The following is a 20,414-nucleotide window of genomic DNA, read 5'->3' as shown; positions in this document are numbered from 1 at the left end:
TTTCTACCCCTTTCCACCTTGGTAACCATAAGTTTGCCCTCCATGTCTGTGAGTCTGTTTCTGCTCTGTAAACAAGTTCACCTGTCTTTTTGTTAAAGTCTACATATGAGAGGTATCATATGGTATTTTTCTTTCTCTTTCTGGCTTACTTCACTTTGTATGACAAACTCCAAGTCCCTCTATGTTGCTGCAAATGGCATTATTTTATTCTTTGTTATGGCTGAATAGTATTCCATTGTATAAATATACCACAACTTCCTTATCCAGTCATCTGTTGATGGACATTTAGGTTGCTTCCATGACTTGGCTATTGTAAATAGTGCTTCTATGAGCATTGTGGTGCATGTGTCTTTTTGAATTAGAGTTCCTTCTGGATATATGCTCAGGAGTGGGATTGCTGGATCATATGGTAAGTCTATTTTTAGTTTTTTGAGGAATCTCCATACTGTTTTCTGTAACGGCTGCACCAAACTACCTTCCCACCAGCAGTGTAGGAGGGTTCCCTTTTCTCCACAGCCTCTCCCGTATTTATTGTTTGTGGACTTCTCAACGATGGCCATTCTGCCTGGTGTGAGGTAATACCTCATTGTGGTTTTGATTTGCATTTCCCTGATAATTAGCGATCTCGAGCATCTTTTCATGTGCCTATTGGTCAAGCCCTGTTATTTTTGAAGCCACTCATGTGACATCCTAGTAGAGAGATGGGACAGGCAGTTGTGGCGCTTTGGAAAGGTCAGGGCTGCTGAGGTAATTTCAGGAGCCTTTCAATAGTACTTATGTCAAGGGATTGGATAAGCTCACACAGCTCGCCATCCAGGCAGCTCAATAACGAGATAGTGAGGGTCCCATCACTGCAGGTGTGCGGGAATCCTGGCTGACGTCAGTCATGACTGCTGGAGAGGGGAGGTCCCTTTGAAGGAAGTGGAACAAAATGGGCCCTGAGGATATGAGAGACCAGGACTCTGGTGGCCCTGTGTGAAGAAGCTGGTCAAGCTGACTCTGCCTCTTTGTCTGCCGAGATCTTCCTTCCCGATGGCACTTCCCCCACTGCCATCTGGCAGGGCTCAGAGATACAGACCCTGGGGAGGGGTTGGAGGAGGCAGCCTCTGGGATGGGGCTGTAATTTCAGCTGGGGGCAGGGGTCCTGGGTTTCAGTGCCACCTGGTGTGAGGTTCCTTTCTGGCCCCTCCCCCATGAGTCTCTCTGCTGACGGCCCCACCCCCCTCAACTGCTGCTACCGAGCCTCCCTCGAAGGAGGGCCAGGCCCAGGTTGCAGCTAGCTACATGTGGCGTTCCCACCTGGAAAGACATTGAGTCAGGTGGCCCAGCCTCCCGGGGGAGGAAGGGGAGGGGGTAATTGGAAGGGGCTGCCAAGTTTAATTAGTGGTTGTGAAGCCCTGGAACCTGCATCTGAGAGGCCCCCAGACTTTCATCTTCAGAACTTCCCCACCAGCCTGGATGAAAGGGCCGGGGAGGGGCCAGGTATTAATAGTAATTATTAGTTTCGCTAATAAAGAGGAGAAACGGGATGATCAGCAAGCCTGGCTTGTTCTTCCCTCTTTGTCTACCTTTTCTCTCCTTCTTCTGGCTCTGTTTCCTTTCTCTTTCCTCTTTTCCTTCTTCGCCCCCTCTCCTCCCTCCCTCCATCTTTTTCTCTTTCTCTCCAGGCCTTACCTCTTCCATCTGTCCTTGTTTCAAGGCCTCAGGATCCGCCTGCCCCTCTGGGTCTCATTAGCTCTCTGTGTTGGGATGTCTGGGGCACAAGGACATTCAGAGAGCATCTCTGTGCTTGTCTGGGGTGCAGAGGGAGGGTGGGAGGCAGTGTAGCAGGGAGAGGGGGGTAGGTGGGTGTCTGTGTCCATTCATTCATTCATTCATTCACTGTTTTACCAGTAGTTACTGAACATCTATTGTGTGCAAAGCTCTGGATTGGGCCTCTGTATAGGGGTGAACAAAACAGTGCTGTTCAGGACAGACATGACCCTGCCCTGGGGGGCAGCATTCTACTGGGGAAGATGGATAATAAACAGTAAACTGCCAAGTACACATGAGGTCACAGATTGATGCCCACTAGGAAGGGACAACTGGCAGATATGAGGAAGAGCTAAGTGGGTGGCCACTTGAGACTGGGGGATGAGGGAGGCTTTCCCAAGGAGGTGGCATTTGGGCTGAGAGCTGAATAATGAGGAGTTCCGAGAGAATGACTGAAAGAGGGGCTCACAGTGGGGAGAACAGCCTTTGCAAAAGCCCTGAGGTGGAGAAGATTGTGGACCATGTGAGGGTGTGAAAGGAGGATAAGGTGGCATGAGGGGAGACGGAGAGGGAGAGGCCAAGGTGAGCCAGGGCAGGAGGGCACACGGGCAGGCCCCCTGTGCGCCCCATCCGGGCCCTGCAGCTGGTTGGCTGCTCTGCTGTCACTGTCCTGGGATTCTTAATTTTTGAATAAGGAAGGTTCTGCATTTCCATTTCGCACTGGGCCCCATCAGTTATGTAGCTGTCCCTGCTTGGGGAGGTCAGCAAAAGGAGCAAATGTCTGTGCATAGAAATACAAAGGCCGGTAGGCTGGTGTTTCGTAAATGAATGAAGGGAAAAAGGAATCTGTGTGCATGTGCGCACTCATCTGTGAGGCTGTCACAGGGCCACGTAGGCCTAGACCGGGTGCGCTGTCCACACACAGCTGTGGCCCCAGCACACCCCAGAGTCCCACAGTGCCTGCGACGTTTCCCAGGGCCCAGTGCTGGAGAGGCTCCCGGGGGCTGTGCGCACCAGGCCAGAAGCAGCACCATAAACAGGGGATGGGGAGGCCAGGCCCGGCCCAGGCCCCATTTTGGGAAGTAAGGTGACTCTTCTACCCCAGGTGGAGGCAGCCCTGTCCTGACTGTAAGACCTGAGACCTGGGGCCAGACAGACTTAGGTTCAAATTGCCTCCACACTCTGACTAGTGGATGCAAATAGCTGGGCTTGGGGCAGCTGATCTGCTTTTCTGAGCCTGTTTGCTCATCTGTAAAATGGGGATCACTACTTCTTAGAACTTCTGAGAGGATTAAATGAGGCACACAGAGGAAAGCTCTTGGCAGAGTCAGAACTAGGGAAATATTTGCAATAATAATAATAATAGTTATTATAATCACGTAAGTCACTCTCTGGAGACTTGGGTAAACATTTGCTTCTGTCCCTAAATGTCTGCACAGTCATGACCATGTCTCTCAATCCTCCTGGGCCTCAGTTTCCTCTTGTGTTAAATTGGGGTGATAGCAGGGTAACACCTCTAACCAGGTGGTCAGGATGTGGATCGCTGTGGAGCTTCCTTGAAAACTGATGTGCCTAGGTGAGTTGTAAGCACGTTCCTGACCCTCACCTCCCCCATCATGGGGCAGGTTTTCTCCAGTTCTGCACCCCTACTCGCACCCCCAGAGAGAAAACCACCCTTTAGTTCTTAGCAGCACATAGAACCAGCCCCTGCCTTCCCAGCCCTGAGTTGTTGCCCTCCCACTGGGAAGTCTGCCTGGGAGTGAACCTCAAGGTCAAGGTCTGAGGCTGGGCAAGGAAGAGGAAGGTCCACAAGCCGGGGCAGGGAGGGGAGGATGAGCTGAGGGAAACAAAGGAGCTGGAGCCTGGGTCCCCAGTGGCCTTGCTTCCTGCCTCCCTCTGGGCAGGAAGCAGCCAGAAAGCTGTGAGAATTAGTCTCTGACAAAGGGCCCGGGTGGCAGTCTCGGAGTGGGTAGAGCCTACACTTCATCTCCCATGTACATCCCCAAAGGCTGATTTGCAGGATCCTCCAAAACTCATGGGAAGCCCTGAGCAGGACCAGCCTGGGAAGGGGAGCCCCCTCACCAACAGGAGTACTGGCCAGAGGAGCCAGGAAAGGGGAGAGCTCAAGGGTCCTCGGCCATGCGCAAGTGCAGACCATGGGCTCTGCGGGCAGGAAGGCTGGGTCCTCATCTAGGTGCTGTGGCTGAATAGCAATGTGACCTCAGGGCTACCTAGCCTCTGTGTGCCTCAGTTTCCTCATCTGGAAGATGGGGATAATAGCCACACGTTCTCAGAGTGTTGCTGGGAGAACTAAGAGCTCTAAGGTTCTTAGCAAGGCCTGATACATAGTGAGTGCTTTAGAAAGCTTAGTTATTATTACAGGCTTTTAAAAGTGAGGCTACCCGGTGAGCTGTGACGGAGTCTGTCAAATCTCCTGATGGACTGGTTCAAAGCATTCCCTGATATGTTCCTGTATTCTTGGCTGGCAACAATCACTCATTCACTTGTCTATTCAAAAAATATTTAGGGAGCATTTTTATGGCAGCAAAGTGTGGCAGATGAGGGGCCCCCAGAACTCATTGGTTCTTGGAAGGGCATTCAGGGGAGAGCTAACTGTGGGCTTAGTTTGTGTGCACTCAGATCCCCACCATCCTGGAGATGACGGTTAGCCAGTTAACAGGGGAGGGAGCGCAGGTGAAGTCACGGACGCAGGATCACACAGCTCCTAAAGTAGCAGTCCTGGAACTCAACCTGGGCCCCCCTCACTCCAAAGCTGATGCCTTTCCAAATCTAGATTCCAGGCCCACCACCCTGTGGCACCTCCAACCCCCTCCTCCACACCTGCACTCTGGCAGAGCCAGGTCTCTAGAGGCCGCAGGGCTGGCTGTTTTCGGTGACCCTCTGTAGCAGGATTTTTCTCATTTCCTCCCTGGTTCTCCTGACCATGCAGAACAACCTTGGGGCTTTCCCCAGAGGGGAAACCCAGCCTGGAAGCAGCCCAGCCTGGGACACGTGGCTGCGGGTGACTGCTGGTGTTTGTCTCCTTAGCTGCAGAGCGTCTGGGTGCCTGGAAGTGCAGCAAGGTGGGGGAGCTCCCTGGATGGGTGCTGAGCCAGTGATTCCCCAGAGGACTAGACTGGCCTCCCTCTGGCTCTGTAGACTAAGACAGATCATAGCCCCACTTTGGGCCTCAGTTTCCCCGGTGTAAAGTGGAAGGGTAACAGAGGTCCAGGACCAGGCTTTCTGTGTGGCCTTTGTGCTGGAAGTTTATGTACTGATGGCAAGTTCTCCCTCCCACCTTTCTTCTTGGGCTCTTATGAGGATAACAGGGACTGCGGCTACAAAATGACTTTTTTTTAAGTTTTTTTTTTTTAATGGAGGTACTGAAGAATGAACCCAGGACATGGTGCATGCTAAGCTTGTACTCTACCACTGAGCTATACCCACTTCCCTCAAGGACTTTGAAATGGAGAACAAAAATGAATGACTGGATGAAGAAGCTGATCACTGTCGACTGAGACCCTCTCCACCCAGCTCCAGCTTCTGCCTCCCCCAAACTTCTGCCTGTGCCCCAAGTTCCCATCCTCCAGACCTTCTGAAGGGCCCGTGGGCCTGGAGCAGGAGGAGCCTGGGTAAGAGTCTGGTTAGAACCAGGATGTCTCTGGGCTTGGCATAGGCATCTCAAAGCCAAGAAGTCACCCACTTGGATACAACCCCTTGTATCCAGCAGCCTCCTGGACACCCTGCCATGCCAAATTTGTGCCTTGACTTTCCCCACAGGCAGAGATGGGACAGTGAGTTTGAAAATAGGAAGAGGAGACCTGTGGCTAACCAAGAGACATCCTTCTGGCAGAGCACAACACTCGCCTTATGCCTGGCTGGATTGGGAAATCCCTTCTGCTTCTGGGCCTCAGTTTCCCCATCTGCATTGTTCAAGGCATACATTACAGGACTAAGAGAGAGCCTTCTGAGGTTCAGTGTTGGGTTTCTGACTTCTGCCCTCCTCAGACCTCCAGGCCCTAGCTTAGAGCAGATGGAGACCAGTTCCACCCTCAGGGGCTTCCATCTGGGGTCTGAACCACACTCCCCAGCTCCATCTGCTGCAGCAGCTCCCACATGCTCTCTGAAGTGGACAGAAACCAAGGGTGGGAGGCAAGGGCACGCCCCCTCCCCAGGAGGACTCAAAGGCTGGAGTCTCACTTCCAGGCTTCTGCGCTTGGATGGAGCAATGGGCTGGAGGGATGGCGGGTGAGGCAGCTCCACCACATGGAGAGGCAGCACCCTGGGCTCACGGGTGTGCCGACCCCCTCTTCCACCTGCTGGGCTAGATGGTGGGGGCAGCTGAGGGGAGGGCTCCTGGCTCCCCCTCCCCCCACCCCACCCAGGGGCTCTGCAGGGGCCTGGATTTCTTTCCACACAAAAGACCTGTGGGGAGAAGCCTTATCCACAGGCAGAGTTGGGGCAACATTCTAATCTGGTGGAATCACAGTTGGAGCATTACAGAACCTTAGTACACTGCAGAATTCTAGAATCTCAGATGCACAGCATCCCAGAATTTTAGAAAAGTGAGTCATAGATTTTAGGTTTCTGAACTGTGCTGTCCAACACTGTAGCCACTGGCCACGTGTGGTTATTGAGCCCTTGAAATGTGATGAGTCTGAATTGAGAGGAGCTGTGTGTGTAAAATACACAGCTGATTTCGAAGACTTTGTACAGAAAAAAGAATTTTAAACATCTCATTAATAATTTATTTATATTAAATACATGTCAAAATGATAACATTTTGGGTATACTGGGTTAAATACAATGTATTGCTAAAATACATTGTTGTTTCTTTTTACTTTTTAAATGTGGCTACTAGAAAATTTGAAATTTCATGTGCATTGTTTCAGAATTTTAAAGAGACAGAATGTTAGAGTGAGATTTCCAGATCTTTATATCTTTAGTTGACTGTGAGTCTTAGACACTAACTCTCAGAGCTGAGAAGAACCTAAGAATCCTAGTCCTTCTCCCCGCAATGCAGGGATCCTCTAGCCCTTCCTGACCAGCACTGACCAGCCTCCGCCCACCCCTCCCCTTCCCCCCGTGCAGAACGCACTGCCACCGAGGCTGCTGGGCTTTGGGGATGATTAGAGTCCCTGGGTGTCGGGGTCAGGGGAGAAATCTTCCTGCAGCTACTTCCATCCTCATGGTTGGTACCCAGAGCACCTTCTGGGGCTTCCCAGGACAGGTCTGCATACTTCTCCCCATGACAGATGTGCAGTCTGGATCCTGTCCTGCCGTCCCCTCCTGGTTGCAGGGCCTACCTTGATACCTGTTCCTACAGGGGAGCTTCAGGAACCCTCCCAGCAGGGACCCTCAGCTCCAGATGAACTTCTCTGCTTCCCCGTCCCTCAGCAGAACTGTTGCTGGGACCCCAGTGATGGAGTGAGGGTCCCCCAGCCTCTCCAAATTTGTGTTCTGTTTGCCTATCTGGGTAACTGGCCTGTACCTTATGGGCTCTAGGCCTTGCCCTGCTCTCAGCTCCGGGAAGATATGTGATGGGTGACTACAGGTGCTAGGATGTGGGGCGACACAGGAATCAGGAGGTTGATTTAGGGTGCCTCATATCTGCCTGGAAAATGCTTCTTTCAGTTTTAAGAGACTGTGGGGAGGAAGAAGGAAGAGGCTTTCCCACTAACAGAGTCAAGTGTCCCAAGGCAGTAAGTCCTAAATAGCAATGACTCACTCAGGGAGCCTCAGCAATTCAGAAGAGGAAGATCAGAGGTCACTCGGGGAAGGTGTCCTGGAGGAGGTCAGACTAGAGCTGGAATTGAAGGGAAGGGGGTGCTGGTTAGAGTCACAAAGAAGTGGAGGTGAGGATATTCTGGTCAGAAGGGATGCTGTGCACACATGGCCTGTACCCAGGCCTGGAGGGTCCCAGGCTTCCTGGAGTAGAGGGATCAGAGGGTGGTAGGGCCTGGAGGGTGGGTCAGCTGGCTGAGGGCAGCCTGGGAGTTAGCCTCCAGGGAGGGATGTGTATGTACAATAGAGGGGAACCCCAATGAGCTGTAGGGAAGTGTTGGGTAAAGTAGCAGTAACAACTACAGCTATGCCAGGCACGGTGCTAAGTGGCTTCTTAATATTTCATTTAATCTCCTCAATAACCCTATGATGTAACTACTATTATCCCCATTCTACAAGTAAACAGTTGAAGCCAAATTAAGTGACAGTAAGTGAGGGCTGACCTTGGATTTCGACACAGGATAGTCCAACTGCAAAGCTCTTAAGCACGGATGGAGGGCGGTATTGGGGGAAGGGAGGTGGGTGGGGTGAGTGGTTTGTGCAGCGTATGAGTGAATGAGTGTGACCATGTTGTTTGTGAATGCGGGGTGGGGGTTATTCTTGCAATTTCCCTCCTGCTTCCCTCCCCCAACCCCAGCTCCATCTCAGGACAGACTCAGCCCAGACGGCTCTGTGTGAAGAGTGGGCCTTGGAATGAAAAGAATTTCCATGCCTGTTGGAGCAAATAACCCTAGACAAGAGTCTGACCACCATGCCAGTTTCAGAGCCAACTTTCCACCGGGGTCAGCACTCCCCTCTTACCCCCTACATGCTGGCCTGTCTCCAAGGGCCCAGGAATGGTGTCTAGACTTGACCTTGGGAGTTCTTGCCTTGATGGTGCCACCTCCTTCTCAGCTTCTGATGCGCACGAAGCTGGGCAATGGGGAAAGGTTCACGGGCAGGGGCCTTTGCAGGTTTGCTATGTCACTGGAGATGGGGCAGGCCCCTGATCCTCTCTGGGCCTCAGTTTCTCCATTTCGGCAAGGAGGCAGATTGTATTAGTTCAGGAATCATAAACTAAGACAACAAGGTAGCCCTGGAGGAGCATGCAAACAATCAAGGTGGGCCCGGTTTGTGTGTGTGTGTGTGTGTGTGTGTGTGTGTGTGTGTAAGGAGTGTGGGGACCCAGGAAGACTGGACAGCAACTTCCAGACCGGGTGACCAAGCCCATCCTGTCTGCTTCACTTGGTGGGGGCACTGGGATTCTGAGCCTCAGTTTCTTTAACTAGGAAGTGGGAGTTGTGACGCCCACCCAATACCCATGGGAGTGGTGAGAATAAACTGGAATAATTGATGGAAATCTTGAGAAGTCCCCTCCCCTCTTTGATGAATGTAATGTTTTGTTCCAAGTGACGTTAAAAGTATTTAGCTCCAAGTTCATACAACTCAATATGGAAAAAACAAACAACCCAATTAAAAAATGAGCAGAAGACCTAAATAGACATCTCTCCAGCGAAGACATATGGGTGGCCAACGGACACATGAAAAGATGCTCAACATTGCCAGTTATTAGAGAAATCAAATCAAAACCACGATGAAGTATCACCTCACTCCAGTCAGAATGGCCATCATCAAAAAATCTGCAAATATTATAAATGCTAGAGAGGGTGTACAGAAAAGGGAACCTTTGGACACTGTTGGTGGGAATGTAACTTGGTGCAGTCACTATAAAAAACAGTATAGAGGTTCCTTAAAAAACTAAAAATAGAGCTACCATATGATCCAGCAAACTCACTCCTGGTATGTATCTGGAAAAAATGAAAACTGTAATTCAAAAAGATAATATACACTCCAATGTTCATAGCATCACTATTTACAATAGCCAAGCCATGGAAGCAATTTAAGTGTCCTTCAGCAGATGAATGGATAAAGATGTGGTTTATGTGTACAATGGAATATTACTCAGCCATAAAAAAGAATGAAATATTGCCATTTGCAGCAACATGGATGGACCTAGAAAATATTACACTTAATGACATTAAGTCAGACAAAGAAAGACAAATACTATATGATACCACTTATATGTGGAATCTAAAAAAAGTAATACAGATGAATCTATGTACAAAACAGAAACAGACTCACAGGCGTAGAAAACAAACTCATGGTTACCAAAGGAGAGAAGGCTGGAGGGAGGTACACATTCAGAATATGGGAATAACAGATACAAACTACTATACATAAAATATAGAGACAACAGTTTCACTGTATAGCACAGGGAATTATATTCAATATCTTGTAATAACTTATAGTGGAATATAATCTGAAAATATATATGTAACTGAATCACTTTGCTGTACACCTGAAACTAACACAATATTGTAAATCAACTATACTTCAATTTAAAAAAAAATTAGCTTCTGGTGATCCAGTTTAGAGAACTGAAGAATGAGGAGGCCAGATAGTGGGGGAGTGGATGAGAGATGGCCTGGGGGTGAAGGCACAGGCAGGGCAGAGCCCCTCTAGGGAGGTTTGGGAAAGAACCTTTGTGCCTCTGCCCTTGGCTTCTGCCCCAGATTAGCGGGCTGGGACTGGATTCTGGACCCTGCCTTGCCCTCAGAGGACTTTGAGCCTATTGCTGTAATGTCATTTAGAGACCGCATGTGCTTGTGAGTGTTTTTCTTTTGCCAGGTTGTAACTGGTGCATCACAATGAACCCAGTAAAAAGGGAAATTAACCGATTTGCATTTGTTTGCAGAAGCCATTATCTTCTCTGTGTGAGGATTCTGAAGATCTTTCACCCTCCATCCAAGTGTTCTCTTGGTCAAGTTGAACCCTCCAGGGACTTGGAAGAAGGTGGGCGGGTGGTCTGAAATTTTGTTTAGCTGCAGCCCTGCCCTTGGGCCGGCTGGGAGGATCTCCCACAGGTTGGCCAAACCTCCATTTTCTCATCTTACATGGGGGTGAAAAATCTCCGCTGTGAAAACCTGTCAGGACTGCTGGGGAGTCCCCAGGAATTGGTTTACAGAGTGGGAAAATGCCTTATAAAACACAGGAAGAGTGCTGTGTGCGAAAGGGATTGTGCAGCTGAGTCCTTGGCCCAGACGGCTCCAGGGAGTGAGGGATGGGCTGGGAAGGCGTGACACACATCCTTGGGATCTGCCTGAAACAGGAAACCTGGCCCCAGAGTTGGGACTGCTTTGGAACGCAGCTGCGAGTGCTCTTCAAAGAGCAGCAGTGTAGATGAAGGTGGGGGTATGGCGGGGAAGGGTGGGGAGAGAGCCCTGTGGGTGTGAGGGAACGGGGCGTGGAACTCGGGCGGTCTTGCATAGTCTGTGGACTCGTTGCCCCTGGGCACTGGGAGGTGGGGTAAACCGTGGCAAGAACTTAGCCTTTGAGTTGGGTGGACCTGGATTTGAAACCTCCTCTGCCACTCCTGTCTGGGTGACCTTGGGGAAGTTGCTTCACCTCCCTGAGGTGCAGCTGTCTCGGCTGCAGAGTAAATGGAAAGCAGGTAGCATGACCAGAGTAAGAGATTAATTGCTGTTAATTGCTCTTATCCCCCGCCTCAGTCTTTGGTAGCTTTCCAGAACAATCTGTATCCATTGTCCGTCTGAAGCATGGGTTGCCTGCCCATTTCAGACTTTCCCCCTTCATTTGTTGAACAGATATCAAGCTCTGCCAGGGAGCAGATAGTCTCTGTCCTTGAAGAACTCTGTGTGTATGTGTGTGTGTGTGAGAGAGAGAGGAGAGGAAACTGTTACACCATGTGGTCAATGCTATAATTACGGTGACCATGTTCTCCAAACCACAAATCAGATCACGTGGTCTGACAGAGGCTATTTTCTGCCTCCACTGAAGTCCAAACATGAAATCACATGTAGTTACACATTCATCGAATCACCTTTTACTTTTTTAAAGAAGCAAATGACATGGAATTTGGATTCTTTGTGACACATTCCGCTGTAGTCCCAGAAAATCACTCAAGCCATGACCAAGTCCCATACAGAGCCCTGGCAGGAGCAGGAAGGCTTCCCGGGTGAGGTGCTGCTTACCTGGGGCCTTGAAGACTGAATAGGAGGTCTTCAGGCAGGGGAAGAGCGGGTGGCCTTAGTGCGTTTGGAACAGGACCTACCCTTCCTACTCTATAGACGACCCTGCCGGGAACTGGGGATGCCGGCTAAAGTAGACAACAGTGTCTGTTTTTAGTTACTTTTCACTTTCATGTTCCAAAGACTTCCTGGGAAACAGAATTGTTACAGGCCAGTATCACAGCATGGTTACACTGCATCATATCTTCTGATACATTTACATGTCTGTCTCTGCAGTAGACTACACATTCCTGGAGGACAGGGGCCACATCTGTCCTGACCATCTCTGTGTCTGTCCACTCCCTCTCCCCCACCAGGATGGTGTGAGGAAGACTGTAGGAGAGGTACTAATCAATGTCAAATGAATAAAGGAATGAAGTGCCATGGATGGGCATTTTGTAGGGAGACAGTGTTCTGTGTTTTGTGATGAATCCATTGACTTTCATTTTATATGTTTAGTTAGCAAATTTGTACTGGTTGCCTGCCCTGTGCCTGGCACTGTGTGGGGCTCCGGGACTCAGTTGTGTCTGTGACCAATACGGTCCTGTCCACACACAGCTTACAGTTTAGAGAGGCAGCTGACAAATAACTATAAGCGTGATGGAGGGAGATTGTGACATGTAGACCAGGAAGTGGTCTGGGTCAGGGGCACAGGGGAAGCCCGAGGAGGAAATGAAATTTAACCTGATGCCCAAAGGATCACAAATAATCATTTTGCTAACACTTTAATAATGCTTATCATATGATAGACGCCACTCTGAGGGCTTTACATGTTTAACTCATTTAATTCTCACAATGCCCCTATGAAGTACAGGCTATTATTATCCCAGTTTAGAGATGAACACAGAGAGGTTGAAAAACTGATCCACGGTCACACAACTTGTTAGCGGCAGAACTGGCATTCAGACCCAGGCAATCCACAATTTTAATGGGGAATTAGGTAAAGGGGAAAGTGGTGCAAGCCATTTCAAGACAAGAGATAGGCTGGACAAAAAGGTGGAGAATTTATCTTGAGAGCAATGGGAAGCCATTGGTGGTTTTAAGTAAGAAATAAGCTTTTAGATGTTGTATGAGAGGAGGCAGAGTGGGAGGGAGGCAGAGCAGTTAAGGGGCTGTTAACATGGGCCAAGGCAAAGACAAGATGGTGGCTTGGACTAGGGTGGTAGTGATGAAGAGGAAGGAATGGGATTGGGTTAGAGAAGAAAAAACTGGAGGCAGAACCAATAGAACTGGTCTGTGAATGCAATGCGGGGGGACAAGGAGCTGGTGTCAGATTTCTGGGCTAGGCATATGAATTGAACACACAGGAGGAGGGGGAGAAGCAGGTTTGGGTGGAAGATAATGAGTTCAGCCTTTGACTTACAGAATTGGATAAAACGAACCTTGGGGCAGCCAAGGAGCATGTCAAGTGGGCAGTGGTGGGGGACACAAGCTGAGGGGGAGGTGTGGGCAGGGGGAGTTGCCAGCACAAAGCTCTGGGAGATGTGGGTGGGTCCTGAGGGGATGGAGGAGCAGGGCATCTTGACAGTCTTCCTCAGAACCTCCCAGGGTACGGTTAGAAATGCAGGTCCTCAGCTTCACCTAGACCCATGGAGGCCAGTTCCCTTTGTAGGGCCTGGGCCTCACATTTTACAGGCTTTCTGGATGACAGTGAGCTGGAGGGCCTTGAACCCAACTTGGTGAACAGCAACTCTGAAGACTTGAAAAAAGCAGGAAGAGCTGTCAGTGATGGGGAGTTACCCCAGCTCACAGCTGCCCCTTAAAGGCTTTGGATCTGCATCTCGATTGGTGAGATGCTGGCTCTCACTCAGCTTGGGGAGGAGGACTGGCCTCTGTTCCCCTCGACCCTCCCACAGCAGGGCTTTTACTACCTCACCTGCTTACAGCCTTCTCACTCCACCTGGCCCTCGGATGTCCCTTCCATTGGGCCCCTCATAGAAGGTCACCCATAATCCGCTCCTAACCCACCTCTCCAGTTTTCTTGCTCATTCTTTCCTTCCTGCTTCCTCCACCCCTTCCCGCCCCACCCCCACTCCCCCATGCAACACTCAGCTTTTCCTGAATGCTTTCCATGCGGCTGTAACAGGTTGTTCCTTGTACTGGGAATGTCCATTTCCCCTCACCGCCTCCCCCCCACCCCCATCCTGCCCTGTCCCTTGAGATCCTGCCTCCTCTCGAAGTTCCCTTGTTCTGCTCCCCTCTTATTGTGGGCCAGAGCACTTACCCTGGGTGTCCCCAACAGGCCCACAATTCAGGCAGCCTCCAGACACAGGGAGGGACATGCAGATCATCTCCAAACATACCCAGACTTCTTGAGAGTGCAGACCTAGGTCTCTTTCAACCCTGTACCTCTGTTGCCAAGAGCACAGTGCCTAGCACAGAGAAGATGCTCACAGGATCTCATGTGAATGGAAATGGTCTCCCAAGCAGCAATTAGCATGAGTAAGAGTCTAGGGGCTTGTTTAACCTGCCTATGACCCAGACAATATGCAAGGACTTAGGTTGTTGATCACAGGAACATAGACTATAAAGGAGAGTTTGCCGGTGGATGATGATTTCCTGGCCAAACTGGTGGCTTGGCTGGAGTATGCATTAGGAAGTCACAAGCTTATCTTTGAACATGGCCTGTAGTTTGGGCCTGTGGTCACCATCCTTCGGCTCAGTCCTGGTGACTACACTTCATCCAAAGCTGTCACATGGGCATGCCTGGGAATCTGGGGCCAGCTCCCATCCCCTGGCATCATACCTTGCTCAGGCCTCAGCATCTGTCCCCCTCTGAGACATGAGTGGGCTGCCTGGAAGCCCCTTCCTCCCTAGCACAAGGAGGTTACCCTTTAGGGGAATTGGGATGAGTCTGTCCTACCCTCATGTGTCAAGTTTGGCTTCTCTATCACCCTTGGCTCTGCTTTGGTTACTGTTTGTTTGTTTGTTTGTTTGTTTTTTAAACTTTGCTCCTACCGTTAGATGATCTTGAGCTTCTGCCCCGGGGTGCTTGCTGCACGCCCTGCTGGCCGCCTGGGCCTTCTGAGCAGGCAAGTCCTTAGGAAACTAACAATCCACTGTTTTCCAAATTTGCTCCAGCCTCACCCCAGGCCCAGAGTCAGGATCTCTAGGGGTGGGACCTGGTGATCTACATCATTAGCAAGCTCCTTATGGCTCACTAATCAACCAATCAACTAATGACCCAGTCCCTCATTTTACAGGCTGGCTCATGGATGGCAAAATGCTCCACCTGGAACAGTCAGATCTGAGGCTGGGGCTCTCAGCCACTTAAGAGACTCCCAGAAATCATTTCTTCTCCCTGGGCCTCGTTTTCCTCATCTGTTTAATGAGGATGACCACTGTACTCTTGCCTAATTTGCAGGGTCCTTGAGATGGTTGAAATAACACTGGGGGTGGGAAACTGAGGCTCAGCGGGAGGAGAGATTTGCACAATGCCATCCACCTCTTCATCTGCCTGTTATGTGCCAGGCACTGGGGATTCAGCTGGGAACAACTTGTTGGGGGAGATGGCATTCTAGTAAACAATGAAACCAGTAAATGAACCAGATAATCACGGTAAAGGAAATAAAGGGGTTTTCGAGAGTCAGGGCAAAGGGGTGAGGGGTGCCAGGAAGGCCTGCCCAGGAGGAGTCACTGCAGCAGACTTGGCTATTGGGGAGCCCGCTGAAGAGGCCTGGACGGTTGTCAGAAGCCCAGTGGCGGTAGAGCCAGGAGGCCCCCTCAGGCCGGCCAGGGTGCTCCCAGAGACCTCAGTGGCGCGGCGGGCGCGGGTCTTTGTCTCCCTGGTTCTCTCTGAAGCCTCTTAGACCCCCAGCGCTGTTCCCTGTTTGACCCCGAATAACTTGTTGGCTTCCCCGGGGCTTTGTTTCCCCGGGGTCACCACCTCCGGGACTCCAGGCAGCCGCCCCGGGCCCTCGTGGGTCCCACATCTGACACCCCCCCTCCGGCCCCCGCCCCCTACCCGCTCCGAGACTGGGGTCAAAGGCAGCCCGCGTCACGTGGTCGCCGAGCAGCACCGAATCGGCCGGGAGAGCCGAGGGAGAATCCGGGTGGAAGCCGAGAAATCCAGCCCCGATAGCAGCTCCTGGTCCCGCCCCGGCCCCCGCCCCGGGGTGCTCGCCGAACGCCCGCCGGCCGCCTGGGCCTCCCGAGCAGATCTACGGCCGGCACCCACGCTCCATCGCGAGATCGAACCCCGCTTCCACCGCAGCGATTCGGGGAGGTAGGCGCCGGAGCAGGAGGGGGTAAGGAGAGATGGGCTGGGGGCCCCTCGGCGCGCGGGTTCGCCCCTCTGTGCTCCGCGGGCCCGCGGTGGGCAAGGCGCAGCGCCCCAACTTCCAGCCTTCGGGGGGACCCCCGCCGCCTGCTGCGGGATAGGGGTGGCTGCGCGCTGCCCCAGAGCAGTGCCGGGGGCCGGGACTGGGGGCTGGGCGCCGGGAGGGGGGAGGGGGAGGGGGAGGAGAGCGAGCGAGCGGGAGGCGGGGCGGGCGGCGGCAGCGGCGGCTGCGGCGTGGAGCGGGGGTGGGAGAGCGGGAGGCGGCCGCGAAGGGGTTAACCTCGGCCCCGGCCAGTGCCCAGCGGCGCACGCACGCCCGGGGGGACCCAGGCGTCCGGCGGCTGGCCGGGAGCGCCCCCTCCCCGGGTGGCGCTCCAGCCGCGGCAGGTAAGAGGCTGGGAGGGCCGGGGCCGGCCAGTCCCCTGTTGCCGAGCCGGCGGGGCCCGAGCCGGGCGTGCAGGCCGCACGGGGCCCAATCGGCCGCCGGCGCAAGTTTGGTGCGGGCGGGCGCCGGGCGGGCCGGGAGAATCTGCCCGGCCCCGCGCACCGGGGTGGGAGGACAAAGGGGTGGGGGACCGCGCGGGGGCCGGGGGCAGGCCGGGGTGCCGGCGAGGGCAGCGCGGCAGCTGTAGGTCACGGATAATGTCACTCACGAGGAATGCCCCCTCCCCCTCCCCTACTCCCGAACAGGGGAAACTTTTGTCTGGCGAGGGAGGGGGTTAGAGGCCGGGTCCCCGCTTCGGGAAGGGTAAGGCAGCCGGACCGGTTTTCTCTGGGCTGTGATCGGCCCGGTCTCTAACTCCCCTCCTCCCTCAGGTTCTCGGAGCAACGATCCCCGGCTTTGAACGCTGATCTTTAACACTTTGGGAAGGGGTAAGGAGGGGGAGTATGTGGACGCGTGGGCCCTAGGAGAGATTGAGAAACTGGGGACTGGCCTCCTGGTTCTTTCCCAGATTCAGGCACCCGGGTCAGCTAGGAGCCATGCTAGACCCAGGAGTTACAGAGCCCCACCATCACGCCCTGGTGCTGTACTCTTGCCCCCAAAGCATTCGGAGTAGCCTGGGGCATTATTGTCCCTGATCTGAGGTTCAGACTGACCTGGGTGTCTGTCAGCTCTGTAACTTTGGGATCGGCCCTTACCTTCTCCTAGCCTCAGTTTCCTTGCCTGTAAAATGGGCAATTTATAGTATCTGCCAGAATATGGATGAAACGAGAACCTGTGGTACCTTAGTTAATTGTGGCAAGCTTATATTCAACAAGTATTTGTTGAATGTTTACTATGTGCCAGGCCCTGGGCTAATTGCTTTACATACATTATCTCATTTAATTCTCCCACATTACTATTAGCAGCATTTTACAGATGGGGATACTGAGGCACAGAATCCTAGAGGTCACACAGGTGTGAAGAAGTAGAGCTTGGATTTGACTCCCCTCCCCCAGCCTGAATCTCAACTACAGGGCTCTATAAGGTCTTGCTGTGACTGAGTTCATGGTATCATTTTCCATAGAAATTATGAGGACACCAGCCCCTCTTCCCTTGACCGTTACCCCCAAGTGATGCTCCTTCTGCCTGGTACTGGTGCGGACTGAGGTCTTGTGCCCTGGCTCTTGTTACTGCTGGGCCTGGAGCTCCCTGATGGTCCAAGTTCTGTTGCTGCCTAGGTTTGCGACAGGAGTGCTCTCCCAGTGTGAGTGGGGCAGGGAGGAGCTCTCCCTGGCTCCTGCTGGGGACAACTGGTGACTTTGTCAACAGGCTTCTCTCCAGCACCCAGGGGACCGCAGAGCCTTTCAACTCCATTCAGACCAGGTCACTTTCAGATCAGCAGGGGGCAGAGGTAGGACCAGAAGTGGAGCCCTTGGGGCGATGGGAGACATAAGGCCAAGGGATTCATATTCCTGACGTCCTCTTATCTGACTCATCTGCAGGGTCCTCATTGCTAAAGTAATGGGCTGACCTAGGTGCTGCAGCACCAAGGGTCCTTGAGGACAGTAATGAAGGGTGGACTGTGAGCCACTGTCCTGATTGCAGAATCCTCATGGAAAATGTATGTGTATATGGGTTTCTGCGCCTAGGGCACACTGTAGGCCCTCAGTAAGTAGTCCAGGAGTGAATGTGGGATGGCCCAGACTTTCATTTGCCTTAGTGCCCTGTACTGGCCCAGTCTTTTGGTGGGGGTATTATCTCATGATTGTGAATCAGGCTCTGAGTGGGGGTCTTGAGTAATTTCTTAAAAAATGGAGAACAAATTTCTAGTTAGCAAATGACATCTTAAAACAATGGAATGGGAACAGATAATGAAAGACATTTTCAGGAGAGGAAAGTTTGTGCATTATTACTATTCTGACTGCTCCGAGGGCTACTCCAGCACTGCGTCTGGGATTTGCAGTGTCTGTAGGCTTTTCCTGGGCCCTGAGAATAGGGGGCCCTCCTGGGCTGACGGTTCACTGTCAGCTTTTAGGAACAAGAGTGGAAATTCCACTACTTAGCTGGACTTTGAGGGGACTCAGAAATGTGGGGCATTGAGTGGAGGGGCTGAAAGGAGTCCTGAGGGATGGGATGACCCTTGGCATGCGGTTGTATTCTCCTGGTCTTTATGATCAGAGCAAGAGAATCAACAGGTGAAGGGAGGAGGAGCCAGCAAGTATGAAAACATGGAGAGTGAGTCTCCTATCACAAGGGGGTAAGCAAAGAGCAGTATTACAGTCACAAGTTGAGGATGTGGTTAAGAGTATGAAATCATAGGCTGGGGGTTGACCTAGGGGCCAGCTGAGAAACTCTGCATGTGAAAAACTTAGAAATGGACTCTGGTCTCAGCAGCCCAGAGCTCTTTCTGCCCTGAGCTTTGGACCTGCTTGACCTGTCTTTCATACTTTGGGGTCAAAGCCAGGCCTGCAAGTCCCTAGAGACTGGGCAGACTTCTACTGGCTTGGAATTTGGTTTTGGGTATGGCTTGAAATATCTGGACTGTTTACAGGACTTGGACATTCTTTACTTGAAATGGAACGTTAGGGTAATTTGTTAAATATGTATGGAGAATCTCTGTGGACGAGGGTGAAGGGGAAATGAAATGGGATGAAGTGCTGCTGGTTTCTGACTGGAGAGGCTGCTAATCTGATGGGGGAGGGAAGGCGAGCATCAAGTGATGGCGAAGAGGCAGGATGTGATCAGTGATAGATGGGCTTTGGAAGGTCAGTGGAGGGGAAAAGCTCCTCTGGTTGTTAATGTCGGCAGGGCTTCCTGAGGGAGGAAGTGTTTGTGAGGGTGCAGGCAGTGGGAAGGGGGGCAGTGGGAGGCGAGATCGGGCGGTGGGGAGCTTGCAGTATCCTGCTCAGGAGTTTGGATTTTATTCTGTGGCTGGTGGAGAGGACAGAGGGCTGTCAGCAGCTGGTTGAGTCGATGCTTGTTACTCTGTCTTGTGCCAGGCTCCTTACAGACGCTCCATTGAAATCTCACAATACTTCTGTAAAATAGCTGCTGTTGCTGGTCACCCCCTGCCCCACCACACTGTCACACGGGGAAGTGGAAGCTCAGAGGGGCTGAGTCACTTGCAGAACTGGGTTCGAACCCAGGCTTGAAGTGTTTCTGCCCTATTGTGCTGCTCCTCCCGGGTCTTTTGGCCAGAGATGGTGGTAAGACTGATAGGGTTGAGACCAGCTCAGAGATGATGCTAATTGTGGTCCAGCAGAAATTTGACCGAAGTCTGACTCAGGGCATGGGACTGAGAGGGAAGAGGAGGGAGGTTACCAGACTTTGTAGGTGCCTTGGGGATGGGGTCATCACAGATAATCTAAGGCTTGGGGACGGACCCTTAAGTGGCAGCGTCACTACTTTCAGTTCCCTGCAGGGCTCTCTTTGGGCAGAGGGCATAGTCTTGTCCTGTGTGGCTCTGAAGGGCAGAGGTAGCACCAAGGGTGACAGAGAAGCTAACAGGAGAATAAGCTGCCCAGGGAGGCAGCAAGGTCCCCATCGCCGAACGTATGCAAAGAGGCAGGAGGGTTGGAGAGGGTGCCAAAGGCAGGTACTGGAGGGCCAGGCCTGGGTGACCTCTTTCAGTTCCCTTTTTGCCTGAGAATCTCAGCTTTTGGGGTAGTGGTTGGCCCACTTCTATTCTGTTTCTCTCAAAGCTTTTCAAAGCTGCCCCCTCCTGTGCATCTCCAGAAGTTCCCCATACATGCCCTGCCTACAATGCTCTGCCTGGGAGAACCCTTGCTCCGTGGAAAACACTCAGCCCCACTGACCTTTGAGAGACTCTCAGAATGTCTGAATCGGGTTTCACAGAGGACTGGAACCTTCCTGCTTTCCTTTCTGTGAAACGGATTCAGTCTCTCTTTCCTCAAACGTGAGGAAGTAAGGCTGAATCATGAATCAGGCTCAATCATCAGGAGTTGGAGGAAAGGGCTGATGGGTTTGAAAGTGAGGAGTGGGAGGGTTGGAGTGCATCAGGTCGTGGAGGGGTCAGGGGTATCCCCCTCCTTCCCCTCATTAGAGGTTAAAAGCAAGGTCTCCTGGCCTTAGGGGTCTCCTGCTGGTG

General features: G+C 52.2%; 1 protein-coding gene across 9 annotated transcripts in view; it reads left to right on the top strand.

The window, feature by feature from the left end:
* The first annotated feature begins 15,614 nt into the window (after nt 1-15,614).
* NDST1 (N-deacetylase and N-sulfotransferase 1) overlaps nt 15,615-20,414 on the top strand; it is a 58,729-nt gene continuing 53,929 nt past the window's right edge. For 2 of the 9 annotated variants that reach the window (XM_072954752.1, XM_072954719.1), the window contains exons 1-2: nt 16,092-16,269; nt 16,699-16,755. The gene's annotated coding sequence lies outside the window, so the exon portion shown is untranslated. Of the gene's footprint in view, nt 15,851-16,091; nt 16,270-16,698; nt 16,756-20,414 lie in introns of those variants that run through there. The other 7 variants (XM_072954738.1, XM_072954724.1, XM_072954742.1 and 4 more) reach the window with 4 other exon arrangements.

This window comes from Vicugna pacos, chromosome 3 (genome assembly GCF_048564905.1).
Source record: "Vicugna pacos chromosome 3, VicPac4, whole genome shotgun sequence".
Classification (NCBI taxonomy): domain Eukaryota; kingdom Metazoa; phylum Chordata; class Mammalia; order Artiodactyla; family Camelidae; genus Vicugna; species Vicugna pacos.
The sequence above is the reverse complement of the archived record's forward strand: the minus strand, read 5'-3'. Positions and strand labels throughout refer to the sequence as shown.